This window comes from Callithrix jacchus, chromosome 5 (assembly GCF_049354715.1).
Source record: "Callithrix jacchus isolate 240 chromosome 5, calJac240_pri, whole genome shotgun sequence".
Lineage (NCBI taxonomy): Eukaryota > Metazoa > Chordata > Mammalia > Primates > Cebidae > Callithrix > Callithrix jacchus.
In genome coordinates, this window is record NC_133506.1 from 104,207,008 (window position 1) to 104,230,081 (window position 23,074).

Consider the following 23,074-nt stretch of genomic DNA (forward strand, 5'->3'; position numbering starts at 1 on the left):
TTGCTCTAGTTCACTGCCAAATTCTCTACTATAACTGGTAGCTGCTATCCAACACTTAAAGAACTTAAACTTTTAAAATCCATTTAGAATCCATTCAACAATTAGTACCATATATCCTATGCTAGACATTAAATGGGAGGGACACAAAATAACCATAGTCCTAGTAAAAGCTAAGACAATTAAGTACTTAAAAAAAGGAAAATAACTCATTAAGTACTAAACTGGGACACTGATCAATGAGCCAAAAAGAACTTAGAGAACAAGGACAGTGTAAGCTGATGCAGTTGGGGACAACCTCATGGAAGATGACTTGAATGGACAGACGGAAAGAAGAGACGAAACCAACAGGGCACTAAAAGAGACATCATGAAGCAAAGAAGTGTGCTGCACAGTAATCAGAAATAGGCTGTATTGGCCGGGCATGGTGGCTCACACCTGTAATCCCACCACTTTGGATGGCCGAGGTGGGCAGATCACTTGAGGTCAGGAGTTCGAGACCAACCTGGTCAACATGGCGAAACCCTGTCTCTACTAAAGATACAAAAATTAGTCAGACATGGTGGCGCATTCCTGTAGTCCCAGCTAATTGGGAGGCTGAGGCAGGAGAATCGCTTGAACCTGGGAGATGGAGGTTGCAGTGAGCAGAGATCGCACCACTGCCCTCTAGCCTGGGAAACAGAGTGAGACCCCGCCTCAAAAAAAAAAAAAAAAAAAAGAGAACAAACAAGAGAGACAAAAGAAGAGACAGAGAGAAAAAGAAGGCTGTATAGATATGGAGGGGTCAGTCACAGATAATCTTAAAAACCAAACAAAACAATTATATGCAAAGATTATTTATGGTAAAGAGTCAGAACAGATACAGAGGGATGGTTATTGAGGGAGAAGGAACAAGGGGGAGCCTTCAAGAATGTTGGAAACCTATAATTTAATCTAAGTGGTAGATACATTTGTATAAAAATTTCACTTAAGGCGTTTACTGTTTGTATATCAGAGCTGAAACAAGTACACACAAATATTTGCCAGATTATGATATAGAAAGTACTTCTGTAGGCCAGGCGCAGTGGCTCACGCCTGTAATCCCAGCACTTTGGGTGGCCAAGACTTGCAAATTACTTGATGTCAGGAGTTCGAGACCAGCCTGACCAACATGGTGAAACGCGATCTCTACCAAAAATTCAAAAAAAAAAATTAGCCAGGTGTGGTGGCGTGTGCTGTAGTTCGAGCTACTTGGGAAACTGAGGCAGGAAAATCATTGAACCTGAGAGGCAGAGGTTGCCGTGAGCCGAGATCCAACCACTGCACTCCAGTCTAGACAACGGAGTGAGACTCTGTTTCAAAAAAGAAAAAAGAAAGTACTTTTTTAGGTTTGTAGAAATAAAAAATAAGATGCTACATTAAAAGCCTTATATCAATATGTAAAAGGAACTGAAATGGGAGAGGAAAAGACGGCCTTTTAAGTAACACAGAATTAAGATAATAATACTAGCTAACACTTATCTAACACAATACGCTAGGTACTATTCTAAGAGCTATACATAAATAGGCCGGGCTCGGTGGCTCATGCCTATAATCCCAGCACTGTGAGAGGTCACAGCAGGCAGATCGTCTGAGGTCAGAAGTTCAAGACCAACCTAGCTAACGTGGTGAAACCCCATTTCTATTAAAAATACGAAAAACAAGCCGGATGTGGTGGCACACACCTGCAGTCCCAGCTACTAGGGAGGCTGAGGCAGGAGAATTGCTTGAACCCGGGAGGTGGAGGCTGCAGTCAGCTGAGATCGCGCCATTGCACTCCAGCTTGGGCAGTAAGAGTGAAACTCCATCACAAACAAACCAAAAACGAAAACAAAACTAAACTAAACTAAACTAAGAGCTATACATATAACAATGCATCTAATCCCTTTTTTCTTGTTTGAGACGGAGTCTCTCTCTGTCACCCAGGCCGGAGGGCAGTGGCACAATCTTGGCTCACTGCAACCTCCGCCTCCCAGGTTCAAGCAATTCTTCTGCCTCAGTCTCCTGAGTAGCTGGGACTACAGGTGCATGCCACCACACCCGGCTAATTTTTGGTATTTTTAGTAGAGACAGGGTTTCACTATATTGGCCAGGCTGGTCTTGAACTCCTGACCTTGTGATCCACCTGTCTCGGCCTCCCAAAGTGCTGAGATTACAGGTGTGAGCCACTGCACCTGGCCTCTAATCCTTTTAACACTGTGTGGAAAGTATGATTATTCCCATTTATAGACAATGAACTGAGGGCCAGAGCTTAAGTGCTTTGCTCAAGCTCACACAGCAATGAGAACATCCATGACAATAACCTTTTTCACCAGTTTACACCACGTAAATATCCATGAATACACAAGAAAACAAAAAACAAACTAAAAATAGCAACAATAGGACCAGAACAGAAATAAGGACTAAAATGAAACTTTTAGGGACAGAGTGCTTCCAACAGCAATAGTCCTTTTCCCCATACTATAAATTCAATGTCAGCATTCCTGCCTGACTATAAACCTCACTGAGCAAATGTATCCTCTGCACAATCATCCTTACATCCCTTACTACTAAAATAAAGCTACACACACACACACACACACACACACACATACACACACACACACACCCTCTCACAAGAATGTTACAGATACTTGGAAAAGAGGACAAAGAATGAAACACATTTCAAAAGAAGAAATCCCATGACTTCATAACTATTGTGTGAATATAAGTGAGAAAAGAGATTAAATGAATCAAAAATAATCCCAAAGTTTCTAATTATAGAAGACTTAGAGTTAGCAGAAATAAAAACATATGTCCATAAAAAAGCTAATATACAAATATTGATAGCAATCTTATTCATAATAGCCAAAAACTGGAAATAATTCAAGTATCAATCAACAGGTGAACATATAAACAAACTGTGGTATACAGCCAAACATTGGACTATTACTAAGCAATAAAAAGAAATGAACTAATGAAATGTGCAACATGGATAAATATCGCAAATATTATGCCAAGAGAAAGAAGCCAAACACAAAACTGCATACTGTCTAATTCCATTTCGATGAAACTCTAAAAAAGACTAATCTCGTTCATAGTAATAGAAATCACATTGGAGGCCAGGTGTGGTAGCTCACACCTGTAATCCCAGCATCTTGGGAGGCCAAGGTGGGCAGATTGCCTGAGCTCAGGAGCTCGAGACCAGCCTGGGCAACATGGTGAAAATCCGTCTCTACTAAAATACAAAAAATTAGCCAGGCATGTTGGCATGCATCTGTAATCCCAGCTACTCAGGAGGCTGAGGCAGGAGAAGTGCTTGAACCCAGGAGGCAGAGGTTTCAATGAGCCGAGATTGTACCACTGCACTCCAGCCTGGGCAACAGAGTAAGAGTGAGACTCCATCTCCCAAAAAGAAAGAAAAGAAAACGAAAAGAAGAAATCACAGCAGTGACTGCACAGGAGTAAGACTGAAATGAGACTGCAAAGGGGCCTAGGCAATTTTGCGGGGGAAATAAAAAGTACTAAAGTAATTGTTACAGCCACTGATCTGTGCATTAAAAATATGTGAAATTGCCGGCGCGGTGGCTCAAGCCTGTAATCCCAGCACTTTGGGAGGCTGGGGCAGGTGGATCACGAGGTCAAGAGATCGAGACCATCCTGGTCCACATGGTGAAACCCCGTCTCTACTAAACATACAAAAAATTAGCTGGGCATGGTGGCACGTGCCTGTAATCCCAGCTATTCAGGAGGCTGAGGCAGGAGAATTGCCTGAACCCAGGAGGTGGAGGTTGCGGTGAGCCAAGATCATGCCATTGCACTCCAGCCTGGGTAACAAGAGCGAAACTCCGTCTCAAAAAAAAAAAAAAAGTAAAATTACTGCAAATAAATTATACCTTGGTAAAACTGATTGAAAAAAATGTGATGGGCCAGGTGCGGTGGCTCTCACCTATAATCCCAACACTTTGGGAAGCCAAAGCAGGCAGATCATTTGAGGTCAGGAGGTTGAGACCTGCCTGGGCAACATGGCGAAATCCCATCTCTACAAAAACTACAAAAATTAGCCAGGTGTGGTAGCGCATGCCTGTAGTCCCAGCTACTTGGGAGGATGAGGTGAGATGATAGCTTAAGCCCCGTAGGCAGACGCTGGAGTGAGCCAAGATTGCCACAGTGCACTCCAGGCTGGGGGACAGAGCAAGATACTGTGTCAAAAAAAAAAAAAGCCCGCACCACTGGCTCACACCTGTAATCCCAGCACTGTGGGAGGCTGAGGCAGCCGGATCACTTGATGTCAGGAGTTCGAGACCAGCCTGATCAACATGGTGAAACCCTGTCTCTACTAAAAATACAAAAATTAGCTGGGCATGGTCGCGCTCACCTGTAATTCCAGCTACTCAGGAGGCTGAGGCAGGAGAACTGATTGAACCTGGGAGGCAGAGGTTGTAGTGAGACGAGATCACGCCACTGCACTCCAGTCTGGGCAACAGAGCAAAACTCCGTCCATATCAAAAATAAATAAATACATAAATAAAACCTTATTGCCAGGTGCAGTAGCACACACCTGTAATATCACTACTTTGGGAGGCTGAGGCAGGAGTATCACTTGAGCTCAGGAGTTTGAGATCAGCCTAGGCAACATGGCAAGTCTAGGGAGGGATCAAATCGGACTCATTTCTGTATCCTGGCACAGTATCTACAAAAATATCGACAAAAAATCAAAACATGAGTCAGGGATGAATGACAGCATGCACCTGCAGTCCTAGCTATTTGGGAGGAGGCTGAAGCAGGAGGATCACTTAAACCCAAGGGTTCGAGGCTGCAGCGCATGCCACTACACTCCAGCAGCCTGGGTGAAAGAGCCAGACTCTGCCTCAAATACAAAACAAAACATGTTATTAACATTGAACTAGGTAGTTAAATAAGCAGAAACTTTTGCAAAAGATTAAGAAGATTAGCTCGATTTAGATATGTTCACCCCAATATGTCTTCAAGAAGAGTAAGATTCTCAGCTGGGCATTGTGGCTCAGGCCTGTAATCCCAGCACTGTGGGAGGCCACGGCAGGCGAACTGCTTGAGCCCAGGAGTTCGTGACCAGCCTGGGGAATACAGCGAAACCCATCTCTACAAAAAACACAAAAATCAGTCAGCTGTGGTGGTGGGCCCCTGTAGTCCCAGTTATTAGGGAGGCTAAAGTGGAAGGATCACCTGAACCTGGGGAGGTCGAGGTTGCAGTGAGCCATGACTGTGCCCCTGCACTCCAGCCTGGGCAACAGAGTAAGACTCTGTCTTAATAAATAAATAAATAAATAAAGATATCTTAGGCAATTGGGTATAAAGGATGGAGTTGGGAAGTCAGCAGGATGAGAGGGAGACAGAGAAAAGCATTGTGTTGAGAGACAGCTACTGTTAAAAGCAGTCAGAAAGAACAAGCAGTAAAATAAAAATTTTAAGAAGAAAGATAGGCATGGTATTTCATGCCTATAATCCAAGTACTTTGGGAGCACAAAGCAGGAAAATGACTTAAGGCCAGGAGTTCAAGACCATCCTGTGCAACGTAGCGAATTCCATCCCTATATATGCCTGCAGTCAGTTCTAGCATCTTAGGAGGCTGAGGTGGATCACTTGAGCCCAGGAGTTCAAGACTGAAGTGAGCTATGATAGTATTACTGCACTGTAGCCTGGTCAAAGGAGCAAGACCCTGTCTGTAAAAAAACAAAGAAAGAACTATAAGAGGTACTAGGAGTGTTCTATACCTTGTTATTTGTGGTGGTTACATGAACATATACATCTGTAAAAATTCAATAGGCTTACATTTCATATTTATGCACTTTGCTGCATTAATTATTATACCTCAATTAAACAGTTTTAAAAAAAGAAAAATGGCTAAGTACGGTGGATCACACCTATAATCCCAGCACTTTAGGAGGCTGAGGTGTGAAGATCGCTTAAGCCCACGAGTTCAAGATCAGCCTAGATAACATGGAGAAACCCTGTCTCTATAAAAATTAGCCGGCCATGGTGGTATACACCAGGAGTCCCAGCTGCTTGGTTAGAGGCGTTGTGGGGGGTGGATAGTGCACTCCTGTGGTCTCAACTACTCTGAGGTAGGAGAATTGCTTGAGCCAGGGAGGTCAAGGCTACAGTGAGCCATGATTGTGCCACTGTACTGCAGCCTGGGCAAAAGAGTGAGACCCTGTCTCAAAAAAGAAAAGCAAAAAGATAGGGCCCAAAAGTACATTTTGAGCTTCATTTTACCAAATAGCCATCCCAAATCACATAAATAACCTATAGCCACAAATGATCGGTAATCACCCTCTTCGATATTGCTCATTCATGCTCTCAGGTATATAATACTCTTTCCACTTTTATTATTTTTTCAAGACCCATATAAAATCTCACTCCCTCAGGAGTCACTACTCCTAAACACCCCTTAACTCTACCTGTATAACAGCTAAATAAGTTCTCGGTCAGTTGATTTTGCTCCCTAGGGGACATTTGGCGATATCTGAAACATTTTTTGATTGTCACAACTGTGGGTAATGCTACTGGCATCTAATGGGTAAAAGCCAGCGATGCTGCAAAATATCCTATAATGCATAGCACAAATTCCCACAACAATGAACTACCCTACCCAAAGTGGCAATACTGCCATGGTTGGGAAACCCTGCACTAAACTATTGTATGTATTTACTTGCAAGCCTGTATCCCTACTAAACTACAAAATGGGAGGGATCAAGTCTTACTCATTTCTGTATACTGGCACAGTCTCAAGAAAATAACATTAGCAAAAAAATTTATTAATAAATACAGATGTTCATTACTGAACCTATTTTAATAACCACACTGCCTAGAATGCAGCACACAAAAGATAAAAGAAATACATGCTTCATTGATGAATGTTACTTTGATATAAAAGCTACATAACTTACTCGCTAAACTGGTGGTCTTTTTTTTTTTTTTTTTTCCTTTTTAAGGTGGAGTCTCGCTCTGTCTCCCAGGCTGGAGTCCAGTGGCTTGATCTCAGCTCACTGCAACCTCTGCCTCCAGGGTTCAAGCGATTCTCCTACCTCCACCTCCCAAGTACCTGGGATTACAGGTGAGAGTCACCACACTCAGCTAATTTTTGCATTTTTAGTAGAGATAGGGTTTCACCATGTTGGCCAGGCTGGTCTCAAACTCCTGATCTCAGGTGATCTGCCTGCCTTGGCCTCCCAAAGTGCTGGGACTTCAGATGTGAGCCACCAGACCTGGCTTAAATTGGTGGTCTTCATTTTATTTTATTTTTTTGAGATGGAGTCTCACAATGTCACCCAGGCTGGAATGCAGTGGCATGATCTCAACTCACTTTAACCTCCACCTCCTGGGTTCAAGCAATTCTCCTGCCTTAGCCTCCCGAGCAGCTGGGATTATAGGCGCGCCCACCACACCTGGTGAATTTTTGAATTTTTAGTAGAGACGGTGTTTCTCCATGTTGGTCAGGCTGAGTCTCAAACTCCCAACCTCGTGATCCACCCACCTCGGCTTCCCAAAGTGCTGGGATTACAGGCATGAGCCACTGCACCCAGCCAATTGGTGGTTTTTAAAAGCAAATTCCATCAATCACTATTTTTACTTGGTGTTTTCATAGTACACAGCAACAAATTACAAATTATAACTATGTGAGTATTTCTTAAGAGTGTTAAATTAAAATTGATTTCCAAATTTACTGCATGAGTAAACCAACTGGCTTAATGACTGTGCTCCAAACGGATTTTTAAAGGGACACAGTTTCAGTTGGGCATGGTGGTGCGCACCTGTAATCCCAGCACTTTGGGAGGCCGAGGAGGGTGGATCATAAGGTCAAGAGATCAAGACCATCCTGGCCAACATGGTGAAACTCCATCTCTACTAAAAATACAAAAGTTAGCTGGGCATGGTGGTGCATGCCTACAGTCCCAGCTACTCAGGAGGCTGAGGCAGGAGAATCGCTTGAACCAGGAGGCAGAGGCTGTAGTGAGCCGAGACTGCACTACTGCACTCCAGCCTGGTAACAGAGCAAGACTCTGTCTCAAAAAAAAAAAATTCTAGGTCTAAAATGGTGCCTCACACCTGTAACACCAGTACTTTGGAAGACCAAGGCAGAGGATCACTTGAGCCCAGAAGCTGAGACCAGCCTGGGCCATGGCAAAATCCCATCTCCACATATAATACAAAAAAAAATTGGCCAAGCATTGTGATGCACACCTGTACTTAGAAGGCTGACATGGGAGGATCACTTGAGCCTGGGAGGCTGAAACTGCAGTGAGCCACAATAGCTGCCACTGCATGCCAGCCTGGATGACAGAGCAAGACCCTGTTTTAAAAAAAAAAAAAGGTCAGGCATTGTGGCTTACTTGTAATTCCAGCACTTTGAGAGGCTGAGGTGGGTGGATTACCTGAAGTCAGAAGTTCAAGACCAGCCTAGCAAATATGGTGTAATTCTATCTCTACTAAAAATACAAAAATTGGCCATGTGTGGTGGTGCACATCTGTAGTCCCAGCTACTTGAGAGCCTGAGGCAAGAGAATTGCTTGAACCCAGGAGGCAGAGGCTGCAGTGAGCCACGATCATGCCACTACACTCCAGCCTGGGTAACAGAGCAATTCCATCTAAAAAGAAAAGAAAATTAAAATTCAAGCTCCTTGATTCCTATTGAAAAGCACACAACTTACAAACTAAGTCCAACATGTTGATAAACATTTAAAAACAATTTCACAAATCACATTTGGCCCTGCTTATAGGCAGAAATCTAATCTAACCTAATTTAATTCCAATACAAAAACTACTAAATGCAAAAAACATTAAAACCATCACCTTTATTATTTCATTATTAAATTTTAAATGGCATCCATTTCATATGTATTCAACCAAAGGAAGAACAAATTCATTTGGCAATAATCCATTATTCAGGGGTTTGATATAACATCTTTCACCACAGCAATAAATTCTTGTGAAATTTATTCTTCTAACTTGTTGACTTATCCATCTAATACATATTAAATTCATAACAAAACTCATGTCAACTATAGTTCTATTTTCCTGTAAAACTATTCTATTTTTGAATGTAGTGGCTCTCTCCAACCAGTTTATTATATATATTAGTTTGTATAATCAATTCAATCAAAATATCATGCAAACAAAGAAATATCCAAATTCTATCTTTTCCATTGTTATCAATCAGATTTCTCTACTAGAAAGCATTTCTTTCATGTTTTTGTTTGTTTTTTGACACAGAGTCAAAGAAGCTGGAGTACAGTGGCCTGATTAAGGTTTGCTGCATCCTTGACCTCCTGGGCTCAAGTGATCCTCCTGTCTGAGCCTCTCAAGTAGATGAAATTACAGGTATCAACCACCAGGCCCAAGAAATTTTTTTTTTTTAACCATTATTATTATATTTTTTATAGAAACAGTGTCTCACTACGTTGCCCAGGCTGGTCTTGAACTCCTGGTCTCAAGCAAACCTTCTGCCTCAACCTTCCAAAATGCTGAGATTACAGACATAAGTCACCACAACCAGTCATTTATATATATTTTTTTTGAGACAGAGTCTTGCTCTGTTGCCCAGGTTGGAGTGCAATGGTGCAATCTCAGCTCACTGCAATCTCTGCCTCCCGGGTTCAAGCGATTTGCCTGCCTCAGCCTCCCAAGCAGCTGGGATTACAGGCATGCACCACCATGCCTGGCTAATTTTTTGTATTTTTAGTAGAGACGGGGTTTCACTGTGTTAGCCAGGATAGTCTCGAACTCCTGACCTCGTGATCCCCCACCTCAGCCTCCCAAAGTGCTAGGATTACAGGCATGAGCCATTGCACCTGGCCCATTTCTTTTTCAAATAGAAATATTTTCATGTATTTTCCTTTTTACAACCTTTTTATTATTTTTTTTTAGACAGAGTGTTGCATTGTTACCCAGGCTGGAGTGCAGTGGCACAATCTCAGCTCACTACAACCTTCGCCTCCTATGTTCAAGCTATTCTCCTGCCTCAGCCTCCCATGTAGCTGAGACTACAAGTGCCTGCCACAACATCTGGCTAATTTTTGTATTTTTAGTAGAGACAGGGTTTCATGATGTTGGCCAGACTGGTCTCAAACTCCTGACACCAAGCGATCTGCCACCTCAGCCTCCCAAAGTGCTGGGATTACAGGAGTGAGCCACCACACCTGGCCAACCTTTTTATTATTGATTAAAGATTTATGGCATTATTTTATAGAATTGGACATTCATACATAAAACACAAAAATACTTTGTCACTACCCAAACTGAAGATAAAATGATCATTTAATTATGCAATTTTCAAATTATTTGATCTTTTCTAGAGAATTAAAATATCATTACCACTAGTAACCACATGTCAAAGTAGAGAATCTAGGCCAGGCAAGGTGGCTCATGCCTATAACCCTAGCACTTCCGTAAGCTGAGGTATGAGGACTGCTTCAGTGCAGGAGGTTAGGGCCGCAGTGAGCTGTGATTGTGCCACTACACTCCAGCCTGGGTGACAGAGCAAGACCTTCTCTCAAACACAAAAACAAAAAAGAATCTGAATGTGAGCACATATATTGCCCCTTTAGGACTCAGAAATCTAATTCTAGTAAATTCCAGTAAATAAAACCAACTGTAATACCATACTCCTATCATGTAATGGCCCCTATCATCATCATCTACCATTTACACAGCAGGAGATTACTTAAATACTATATATTAAATAAAACAACATATACTATACAAAGTTTCTGTGCAACAATGAAGAGCAAAATTTCTTTACCAAGTACAATCAAGGATATGGATGCTTTTGGCAAAAAGACAAAGCTTTTCCAATTTTCAGTAACACTAAATTTCCCAAGTCTAAAAACAGAAAAACCTTGACCTTGTTTAGTAATGGTGTTCCTCAACTTTTTCTGAAATCTTTCTCAGTTTCAGTGGAAATAAATTGTAAGAAATCAATCCAAAATACAAACTACAGGCTTGTAACTACTACCATGAGTAAATTAAAAACATCAACTAAAACATAAATATTATGGTTAGATGTAACACACTGTACCACACTAATTTTTTTTTTTTTTGAGACAGAATCTCACTCTGTCACCCAGGATGGAGTGCAGTGGCATGACCTTGGCTCAATGCAACCTCTGCCTCCCGGGTTCAAGCGATTATCCTGTTCTCAGCCTCCCTAGTAGCTGGGATTACAGGCTCCTGCCACCATCAACAGCTAATTATTCTGTATTTTTAGTAGAGATGGGGTTTCAGCATGTTAGCCAGGCTGGTTTTGAATCCCTGATCTCAAGTGATCCACCCACGTCCACCTCCCAAAGTGCTAGGATTACAGGTGTGAGCTACCACGCCTGGCCTGATATTTTTTAAATATACTTAATTAGTCACAAAATAATTTTATAAACAGACATATTTCAATATGGTTAAATTAAATCTATATATGCTCCCAAATGAGAATAAAAGGTATTTTCTTAATATGCTTCAAAAAAAAAAGTTTTCAGCCAGGCAAGGTGGCTCATGCCTACAATCCCAGCACTTAGGGAGGCTGAGGCAGGCAGATCACTTGAGCCAAGTAGTTTGAGACCAGCGTGGGCAATGTGGTCTCATCTCTACAAAAAATACCAAAAAATCAGTCAAGTATGGTGGCGCATGCCTGTAGTTCCAGCTACTTGGTAGACTGAAGTGAAAAGGATCACCTGAGCCTGGGAAGTCAAGGTTCCAGTGAGCCATGATTGTGCCACTGGCCTCCAGCATAGGGAAGCGGAGTGAGACCACCTTAAAAAATAAAAATAAAAAATAAAGTCCTCTTTTTTAAAAAATTCTGCAGTTCATGAAAAACTGCACTCACACATAGCATGTGACATTAGATACCTGATAACACATACAAAAACCTCAACAGAAAAACCTCAGAAGTTACCATGATTACCCAAAACTGTTAGTACCCTGTCCAGATCTTTTAGACGAAGTCCTCACCATCTCCCAAGCTATTAGTATAGTTACCTTTCGTAGGTAAATATAACCAATACGACCACCAAACAGACTAGAGATGAATGAGTAGAGATCGAAGGAGAGTTGTTGAAAGAAAAAGGAAAAAGCAAACTAAAACAAGCATACTTCAGAGACAGCAGATTAGAAGTAAAAGGGTAAGGTAAAAAAAGAAATTTTACGCTAGGCACAGTGGTTCATGTAATTCCAGCAATTTGGGAGGCCAAGGTGAGCAGATCACTTGAGCCCAGGAGTTGAAGACCAGCCAGGGCAACAATGGCGAAACCCTGTCTAACAAAAAGGACAAAAATTAGCCAGGTGTCATGGCACAGCTACTCAGGAGGCTGAGGTGGGAGGACTGCTTGAGCCCAAGAGGCAGAAGTTTCAGTGAGCCATGATCACCCCACTGCACTCCAGCCCGGGCAACAGAGTAAAACCCTATCTCAAAAAAAAAAAAAAAAGAGAAAAGAAAAAGAAAGAAAGTAATATGGTTTGGCTCTGTGTCCCCACCCAAATCTCATGCTGAACTATAATCCCCAAAGTTGGAGGAGGGACCTGGTGGGAGGTGACTAGATAATAGGGGTAGATTTCCTTTGCTGTTCTAGTTGATAGTGAGTGAGTTCTCAGGAGACACGGTTGTTGGAAAGTTTGTAGCACTTCCCTCTTCACTCACTTGACTGTGCGTGCACACACATACACAGTCTCTCTCTCTCCTGCCAGCCATGAGAAGATATGCCTGCTTCCCCTTCTGCTATGATGGTAAGTTTTCTGAGGCCTCCCAAGATGCAGATGCCTGTATAGCTCACAGACTCATGAGCCGATTAAACCTATTTTCTTTATAAATTACCCAGTCTCAGGTATGTCTTTATAACAGTGTGAGAACAAACTAATACAGAAATTTTTTTAAAAATGTATCTGGGTACCCAGAACATATAAAAATGAGGCAAACTACAGTAGCTCAGACCTATAATACCAGCACTTTGGGAGGCCAAGGCAAGAGGATAACTTAAGCTCAAGAGTTTGAGACTATCCTGGGCAACATAGCAAAACCCTGTCTGTACAAAAAAATTTTTTCAAAAATTAGCCAGCATGGTGATGCACACCTGTAGTCCCAGTTACTCAGAAGGCTGAGATGCGAGATTCGTTTGAGCCAGGAGGTGGAGGCCACAATGAGCAACAATCACAACATTGCACTCCCGCCTGGGCAACAGAGCAAGACCCTGCATAAAAAAAAAAAAAAAGAAGCAAGTAAAAGTTTTCCATAATATTGCTTGCCCTTACTTTATGCACCACACTGACACTCCCCATTACTTTTAAAAATTATTATTGTGACTCACACTAAATTGAATTTACAAGCCACTAATGTATCACAACCTGAAGTTTGAAAGCACTGACTTGGAGGAACTAAAAACCATAGGAAAGTCCTTGTTTTCCTACGAATATCTAGCTTGAGAAAACTATTCAGAAGGTAGATTTTTCCCAGGGCTGATATACTGTCTTACTGGCACATAATATTCACTTAAAGTCTATTGAATTAATACATTTTGGAATATAAACCACTTTCAAGGTAAGGACACGCCTACAAAAGATGTCTAAATAAAAAGGTTAGAAGAACATGGGTACTCTGAATGCCTTCAAAGCCAGGGATGGTGAAAAGAGCTCCAGGAGGTAGAAGAGAGATACCAAATGTTTCTTAAATAAACAAAGGAAATACTGGAAAATAAATGTAATTGCTTTTTCTTGAAACGAAGTTTTGCTCTTGTTGCGCAGGCTGGAGTGCAATGGCCTAATTTCAGCTCACTGCAGCCTCTGCCTCCCGGGTTCAAGCAATTCTCCTGCCTCAGTCTCTCAAGTAGCTGGGATTACAGGCGTTCACCACCACGTCCAGCGAATTTTTGTATTTTTAGTAGAGACGGTGTTTTACCACATTGGCCAGGCTGGTCTCGAACTCTTGAACTCAAGTAATCTGCCCACCCCACTGGCCTCCCAAAGTGCTGCAATTACAGGCATGAGCCACCATGCCCAGCCTGAAACGTCTTCTTAAGACAGGCTTTATATCCAGCAAAGGAAAAAGAAAACCTGTGGTAGATTAAAAACTCCCATCAGAGGTGGGCACAGTGGCTCATGTCTACAATAATCTCACCACCTCAGGAGACCAAGGCAGAAAAATCACTTGAACTCAGGAGATCAAGACCAACTTGTGCAACATAGTGAGACCTTGCCTATACTAAAAATTTTTTTAATTAGCCAGGTGTGGTGGTACATGCCTGTAGTCCTAGCTGCTGAGGTGGCTGAGGCAGGAGGATCATTTGAGCCCAGGAGATTGAGGCTGCAGTAAACATTTTTTTGTTTTTTTAAGATAGCCAGGCTGGTCTTGAACTCCTGACCTCAGGTGATCCACCCACCTCGGACTCCCAAAGTGCTAGGATTACAGGCATGAGCCATCGCACCCGGCCGGCTGCACTGAACTTTAATCTCACTACTACACTCCAACCTGAGTGACAGAGCGAGACTCTATCCCAAAGGAAAAAAAAAAACTCCCATTACTATTAAGTACTACATAGTAGCCCATTATAGGTGCAAAAAGTTACTAAGCTACCTTGTTAGTCTAACCATTTCTTTCAAAAACATGTCAGACTCCAAACATATAAATCCAATAGCAAATCAAAATTATATAACGCAACTCATCCTTAAATATTAGACTGTCCCCAGCACTTTGGGAGGCCAAGGCAGGTGGAATCGCTTGAGCTCAGGAGTTTGATACTAGCCTGGGCAATATGGTAAAGCCTCATCTCTACCAAAAAAATACAAAAATTAGCCATGTGGTGTCATTTGCCTGCAGTCCTAGCTACTTGCAGGGGCAGAGGTGGGTAGATCACTTGAGCCTGGAAGGTCAAGGCTGCAGTGAGCCAAGATCGTACCACTGCACTCCAGCCTGGGTGACAGGAGTGAGACCCTGTCTCAAAAAAAAAAAAAAAAAAGACTCTTATGTACTTATAAAAATTTATATTTATTAGGCAGCTAGTATGTGATAGCCAACAATTTATTGAGTATTAGTATGTATCAGGCAGTAAGTACTTAGCAACAATTATTCTATTTAAACCCAGTATATACTATCTTCACATTAAAGGGCACGGTGGCTCACGCCTGTAATCCCAGCACTTTGGGAGGCTGAGGCGGTGGATCACCTGAGGTCAGGATTTCAAGACCAGACTTGCCATGTGGTGACACCCCATTTTTACTAATAATACAAAAAAATTAGCCAGGCGTGGTGGCACACGCCTGTAATCCCAGTTACTTGGGAGGCTGAGACAGAAGAATTGCTTGAACCCAGGAGACGGAGGTTGCAGTGAGTTGAGATCACACTCCAGCCTAGGCAACGAGCGAAAACTCTGTCTCAAAAAAAAAGAAAGAAAGAAAACAAAACAAAAAGTGAGGCATAAATAGTTAAATGAAGAAGTTACCACAGGCCTGGGACTGTGGCTCATGCTTGTAATCCTAGCTCTTGAGGAGACTGAGGAAGCAGGATTGCCTTCACCCATGAGTTTGAGATCAGGTTGGGCAACACAGAGAACCCATTTTTACAAAAAACTTAAAAATAAGCCAGGCATGGTAGCACAGGCCTATAGTCCCAGCTACTCCTGGCTCTGAGCCCAGAAGGTAGAGGTTGCTGTGAGGCATGACTGTGCCACTGTACTCCCACCTGGGTAACAGAGCAAGACTCTGCCTTAAAAAAAAAAAAAAAAAAAAACTGTAGTTATACATTTCCACTAGTAAATGGTGACATATATATACTTTTTTTTTTTTTTTTTGAGACAGAGTCTCGCTCTGTCGCCCAGGCTAGAGTGCAGCGGTGTGATCTCGGCTCACTGCAACCTCTGCCTGCAGGGTTCAAGCAATTCTCCTGCCTCAGCATCCCAAGTAGCTGGGACTAGAGGCACAAGCTACCACACCTGGCTAATTTCTTCTATTTTTAGTAGAGACAGGTTTCACTATGCTGGCCAGGTTGGTCTCAAACACCTGACCTCATGATCCACCTGCCTCAGCCTCCCAAAGTGTCGGGAGTACAGACATGAGTCACTGCACTGAGCCTTTTTTTTTTAATCCAAGTCTCACTCTGTCACCCAGGCTGGAGTGCAGTGGCAGGATCTCAGCTCACGGTAACCTCCGCCTCCCAGGTTCAAACGATTCCCCTGCCTCAGCCTTTTGAGTAGCTGGGACTACAGATGTGCGCCACCATGCCCAGCTAATTACTGTATATTTAGTAGAGACAGGATTTCGCCATTTTGGCCAGGCTGGTCTCAAACTCTTGACTTCAGCTGATCCACTCACCTTGGCCTCCCAAAGTGCTGAGATTACAGGCATTAGCCACCACACCCAGCCTTTTTTTTTTTTTGAGACAGAGTTTTGCTCTGTTGCATTGGATAGAACGCAGTGGTGCAATCTCGGCTCACTGCAACCTCCACCTCCCTGGTTCCAGCGATTCTCTTGCCTCAGCGATTCTCCTGAGTAGCTGGGATTACAGGTACACACCACTATACACAGCTAATTTTTTGTATTTTTAGTAGACAGAGTTCTGCCATGCTGGCCAGGCTGGTCTCGAACTCCTGACCTCAAGTGATCCACCTGCCTCGGTCTCCCAAAGTGCTAGGATTACAGGTGTGAGACACCACGCCTGGCCGACATTAATATATAGTAAGTGTATTGGTAGATGCAAACCACAAAGTTTTGTTCCATCCTATTATTTGATTATATTTCTCAGAAACTAAACTTTGAATATCTTTCTTTTTTTTTTTTTTAAGACGAAGTTTCACTGTTGTTACCCAGACTAGAGTGCAATGGCATGATCTCGGCTCACTGCAACCTCCGCCTCCTGGGTTCAAGCAATTCTCCTGCCTCAGCCTCCCAAGTAGCTGAGACTACAGGCACGCACCACCATGCCCAGCTAATTTTTGTATTTTTAGTAGAGACGGGTTTCACCTTGTTGACCAGGATGGTCTCGATCTCTTGACCTCGTGATCCACCCGCCTCGGCCTCCCAAAGTGCTGGGATTATAGGCATGAGCCACCGCGCCCAGCTTGAATATCTTTCTAAACATTGCAGTAATTCATCTACTTCTAAACCTGCATAAAACTATTTGATGGAATAATTTTATCAGAAGAAAAAATTAGCTCCTTCTCAGCTTTAAAGATAAGTTAGAAGGTAATTAAATGTCATTATATTTAAATAATAACCTACAGCATAACTGTCACTGGCACTTTCAGCAGGCTGTAATATATCTATTATGCAAGGTACTTAATAATTTGTACTTTTACTTACTTTATTTACATGCCAGGTACTTAACATTTTAAACACTCTTCCAACTTTTATAGGCTTCTTAATTTTGTTATCAAGAAGGTACAGCCTTAGACTGTATTTTAGAACAAAAAGTCTGCTTCTGGCACAAACAGAATAGACTGATATAGAAATAACTGTTACCAAATGATGACAGAAACATCCCAAGGGAAAATAACTGTTGCTAGTCCCTCCGCACAACTTTTTAATTCATGTAGATTTTTAGAAGGTATGAAATATCTTTAATGAAATTAAACATCAATTTGTATTATTAAAAACTAAAATACTTTAACTTGACAATGGAATATAATGGAATGAACTAATAAAGGTTGTATCCTCTCACATTTTATAATAGGAAAACCTGAAGAATAATTTTTAAAATCCAGCCATTAATAAGTATAGAAATCAGGCCAGGTGCAGTGGCTCATGTATGTAATCCCACTACTTTGGGAGGCCAAAGCAGGCAGATCGCTGGAGCTGAGGAGTCCAAGATCAGCCTGGGCAACATGACAAAACCCCAACTCTACCAAAATAAAAAAAAATTAGCCAGACATGGTGGCATGCACCTGTAGTGCCATCTTCTTGGGGAGCTGATGTGGGAGGAGCACTTGAACCCAGGAGGCTGAGCCTGCAATGAAATGTGATTGCCCTATTGCACTCCAACCTGGATAACAGAGCAAAAACTTTGTCTCAAATTGAAAAAAAAAAAAAAAAGCACACATACCTAAAGGCAGATAAGCATATGTTGACACTGTGCTTAATGAACATCTCAATCTTATGCAAAACTTTACTAGAAAAATAACACTTTTTAATTTGTTTCCTTTTGTTTTGAGATGGAATCTCGCTCTGTAGGGCAGGGGCCACTCCAGGCTATAGTAGGGCAGTCTCAAGATATAAGTTCACTGCAACCCTCATCTCCTAGGTTCAAGCGATTCTCCTGCCTCAACCTCCCCAGTAACTGGGATTTCAGGCACCCACCACCATGCCAAGGTAATTTGTTTTATTTTTGGTAGAGATGGGGTTTCACCATGTTGGCCAGGCTGGTTTCGAATTCTTGACCTCAGGTGATCCACCCACCTTGGCCTCCCAAAGTGCTGGAATTACAGGTGTGAGCCACAACACAGGCTTTTGCTTTGTTTTTAAACAGTCTCACTCTGTTGCCAGGCTAGACTGCACTGGCATGATCACAATTCACTGCAGCTTCCAACTTCTGGGCTCAAGCAATCCTCCCACCTCAGCCTCCCCGGTAGCTAGAACAAGCATGCACCATCACCCCCCACTATTATTTTCATTTTTCATGTCCCATTAATATTCTCACTATGTTGCCTAGGCTGGCCTCAAACTCCTAGGTTCAAGTGATCCCGTGCCTCAGCGCCCCAGCGTGCTGGTATAATAGACATAAACCACCACACCTAGCCCCTGCTAATTAAATAAAAATTTTTTATAGAGATAGGGTCATACTGTGCTGCCCAGGCTGCTCTTGAACTCCTGGCCTCAAGCAATCCTCCCACCTCAGCCTTCCAAAGTGCTGGGATTACAGGTGTGAGCCACTTTGCCCAGCCCAGAAATAACACTTTTTTGAAGAGATTCGTTCACACATGATCCTCATCCAAACAGCAGCCTCAACTAACATGTACCAAAAATGTTCCTAATTTCTAAAAGATCAAATTTGAATGAGTACCATTAATTGTTATAAGTAATAGAAATTACTGATAATGACAGATACAAATAAAAAATTAAGTAATTTTAATATACAAATAAGCCAAATGCAAAACACAGAATTATTTCCAGGTGAAAGACATGAAAGACAGATTAATCTCAACTCTAATTTCAATGCCAACAACTGACCCCTAGATAACTTCTGGATTTACTACATATTCATGTCTACTAAGAACCGGCAAATTCTTAATATAAACCATACTCTTATGGTTAGTTATGAACATCCAGTCTTTCTAGTATCCTGTAACTAATGAGCTGCTTTCTTATTGTTAAAATGGCATCATAACATGGTACCAAATGTCATGTATATACCTTGTTACACAGAAAGCTTATTTTACATCAACACCCATTCAATAATGTGCCATATCCACACTTTCCCCAAAATCGACATTATAAAAAATACGATAATTCTTTTCTATTCAGTGCACTCATATTTTTGATCCTGTATACTGCTGTATTTCTTTAATACCTCTCAGAGTTTAAATTCGTTTGCAATACTATCCTTTAGTTTGGAAGCAATGTTTTGTTACCATCAAAATAATCTTAAACTAAAAGCCTTTAAATCCAGCTGATTCTCATAAATTCTTCCACCTTTAAAACATGAGAATTATAACCAAATTAACAAATCAGATATCAGAATGCCAAAAATTAAGTCATTAAAAGAGAATCCAGTGAAAGAGCCAGTTGTGAAAGAACAGGAAGTGATGTACACTGCCATTTTGTAGATGAACTATTTAGAAACATAAGAAGTGCCATGCTAATCTGGAATCAACTCAGACTATTAGCTCTCAGCATTTTCTTTCTGTGGCATCAGAGGTCATCTGAAATAACCCTCAGGCAATTTTTCCTTAATACTGTATTTATCTAATTGAACATGAACATACTTTTCCACTTTTAGGCAACATTTCTACCAGCTACGAAAGAGGTTTTTTTTTTTCAATTGTCTTAAAGAGTACTCATTAGTTATAGCATGATGAAACAAAGCAAGTAAATAGTTAACCTACACCCTATGTAAATCCTTTAAGTTTTATAGCCTTTACTGATAAATCTGCTCTGCCTACAACTTACCAAGGTAAAAGCAGTCACTCTACTGAGCAGTACACTTGGATCAACACATGCTGGTATATATGAATCAATTATCAACAAGCCATAATAATGGAGAATTAGATTTCCTGGCTTAACGTGCCATAAAGGAGAAAACTCTATATATCAACAACATGCAACTTTGTCCCATGAAATAAATACTCAAATGAATAGTGTTATTTCAGTTCAATGAATTGAGATGACCATTAAAAGGGAATAAAGCAAAGAGAATTCCATCTTCTGAGACAAAAACATAATAAAATGTATTTAACATACCATGTCTCCTACATCAAAATCATGATATAAAACGACAGAAATTAAGCTAGTATCTAGTGCTGCTACTAACATCTTTATATCCCTATCTTAAAACAGGTTTCAGAATGCAACAAACACATCAAAAAAGCTCTACTGGACAACATTTAATGACAACATAAAATGTACATGGCACTTGGAGGTATTGAAAAATAAGTAACTAAGTAGAGCTTAAAACACTAAATACAGAAAAGACAACTCATTATCTGTATATATTTTAATCTTCTTCCTCACTTTGTGAAAAAATTATTTAATTCTATTAATAGTCATATGTGGAACATTTTGAAATCACGTCACCAGTATTTACTAAACACTTAAAAAGAAAAAAAAACGTATCCAGTACATGGAGACTTGAAAACTACTCTGGTCACAAAAAGCACTTGGCAGCACATTTCCAGAATGTTTAAATTTTTATTTATTTCTAGTCAACTAAGGACAAAACCAACAAGTACGGTAAACCAGGTAAGATTGTTTTCAGACAAATATGATAGAAAGCAAAAGAAGTGAAAAAATGACTGACTACAGAAAATAGATTACAGAATAATTAGGCAGATTAATAAAGCATCAGCTACAGAAAGGTTTGTAACCTAACCATTTTCAGAAAATTCCAATTTCAATATTACACAAAACAGTATTAACACTAAAAATTCACAGCTTAGGGAGAAATGTTCATCAAACAGCCTGTCTGTATGTAACAATCGTTAATAATTTTTTTTTTTTTTTTTGAGACGGAGTCTCACTCTGTCGCCCAGGCTGGAGTGCAATGGCACGATCTTGGCTCACTGCATCCTCCAACTCCTAGATTCAAGCAATTCTCCTGCCTCAGCCTCCCGAGTAGCTGGGACTACAGACGAGTGCCACCACGCCCGGCTAATTTTTTGTATTTTTAGTAGAGACGGGGTTTCACCGAGTTAGCCAGGATGGTCTCGATCTCCTGACCTCGTGATCCACCCACCTCAGCCTCCCAAAGTGCTGGGATTACAGGCGTGAGCCACTGCGCCCGGCCAGTAATTCTTGATGAACTATAAAAGTCATAGAAAAAAAGAAGGGAAATGAGGATGAGGAGGTACAAAATTATTTTTTTGAATTCTAATGAAAATCCAACCTGCTAACAAAAAATGTCAATCCAGACATCTCTCAAAAAGACATCAAAACCGTTCTAACATAAGCGGGGTCCCTCTCGAAAGGCCATGTCCCCTAACAATAACACCAGGAATAGATACAGATACATTTCCCATGGACAGATCTCAGGGAAAGAGTATTAAAACGGTACTGTCATGAATTTAAAACCAAAGGAAAAAGAGTAACCTTTTCAAGGGAAGCGCCATTACTTCCCTCTCCTGCTCCCCCTCCCTTCTGTGTATACATGGGTCTGTGTATGAAGAAACTGCCTTGGACTTCTGCAGCACTGCAGTAGACCAGAGGATGAGGAAGGGGGAAGGGTAGGGGGAGAGAAACGCTTCCATCACCCCTACAGAAGAGGGGTATAGATTTCCTGTGCTGGGGGGTGGAATCCACCCAGCAAGACACCCAGAGCAGTCTCCCTTCCCAAGAATCCATACACACTACAAAGGAGAAGAAGCGGGAGAAGCAGGACCAGAAGGGAAAGGGACCTCGTGCCTTTAAACCGGGGTGCACATCAACCCAGTCTCCCAGTGAGGGCCACACCTTCCTCGAAACATCCCCTTCCACCACCCCTTCCGGTGACCCTCAGGAAAAAGGAATGGAATTGCTCTAGCCCCTTAAAACGGGAGGGCGCCCAGCTCACCAGCCTCTTCAACCCACCCACAGAATCACAGACCCTCCCTGTCTTCCTCCCCCACCCCACCTCCACATCCCTTCTTCCACACACAGGCCTCAGTGGGCCGAATTTCCCCGCCCCCCTCCGTATCTCCCTTTCCCAAAGCAGAGGTGCCCTTACCCTTTCGCCGATAGGTCCGGGGCGGAGCAGGCAGGCGCAGCCCCCTGCAGCGCTCCGGTAGCTGCTACCCTGGAGGGCGAGGTGAGGAGGAGGGGGCCCGGCGACACAGTGCCGCCCCCCCCCCGGAGCCCCAACGAGCCGCCAAGCCCAAGATCTGCAACAAGGGGCGGGGGGGGGGGCGAGGGGACAACCGGGGTCGAGGAGGCGCCCTCAGCTCTTGGGCTCAGTTAAGATGGCGCGGGGAAGTGCCGGGAGCAGTCGCCGCCGCCGCTGCCTCGGGGGAACCGGCCGGGGCCTCGGCCGCCTCCTGTCCTCACACAGCCGAGGCCCTCTCGGTCCCCCGCCGCGGCCCCTAGGCGGGCGGGCCCACGCGCAGCCCTCCGCCACCACCACCACCCCTGGGAAGGGGGCGCTCACAAAGGGAAGAGAGGCCGCGGGCCAGCCGGCGGACGGCGGGGCGGGGTCCCCCGGGGCCGGGAGGCCTCAGATGTTCGCGAGTGCCTAGTGCTCTCGGCCCGCGAAGGGCGCAGGGCGGGCGGGACCCCTCCTCTCTCCTCAGGCAGGCGGCGGCACCGACTCACTCTCTTTGCCACCCTCCCTCTCTCTGCCCGAGCCCTGAAGCCACAGAGGCCGGCCGCTGCCCAGGTTCCCCCCCCTTCCCCGACACCACTCCCCTCCTCCCGACCGTCATCCCTCGTCTCCGATCTCGCGAGATTTCCT

General features: G+C 42.8%; 1 protein-coding gene across 4 annotated transcripts in view; it reads right to left on the minus strand.

The window, feature by feature from the left end:
- Nucleotides 1-23,016, minus strand: part of TAOK1 (TAO kinase 1) — a 168,749-nt gene extending 145,733 nt beyond the window's left edge. Inside the window, exons 1-3 of one of the 4 annotated variants that reach the window (XM_054257064.2) lie at nucleotides 22,355-23,016; nucleotides 13,089-13,205; nucleotides 12,168-12,272 (exon numbers count right to left, since the gene is read on the minus strand). The gene's annotated coding sequence lies outside the window, so the exon portion shown is untranslated. Of the gene's footprint in view, nucleotides 1-12,167; nucleotides 12,277-13,088; nucleotides 13,206-22,354 lie in introns of all 4 variants that reach the window. The other 3 variants (XM_054257063.2, XM_054257062.2, XM_035303282.3) reach the window with 3 other exon arrangements.
- Between the last annotated feature and the right edge of the window lie 58 nt (nucleotides 23,017-23,074).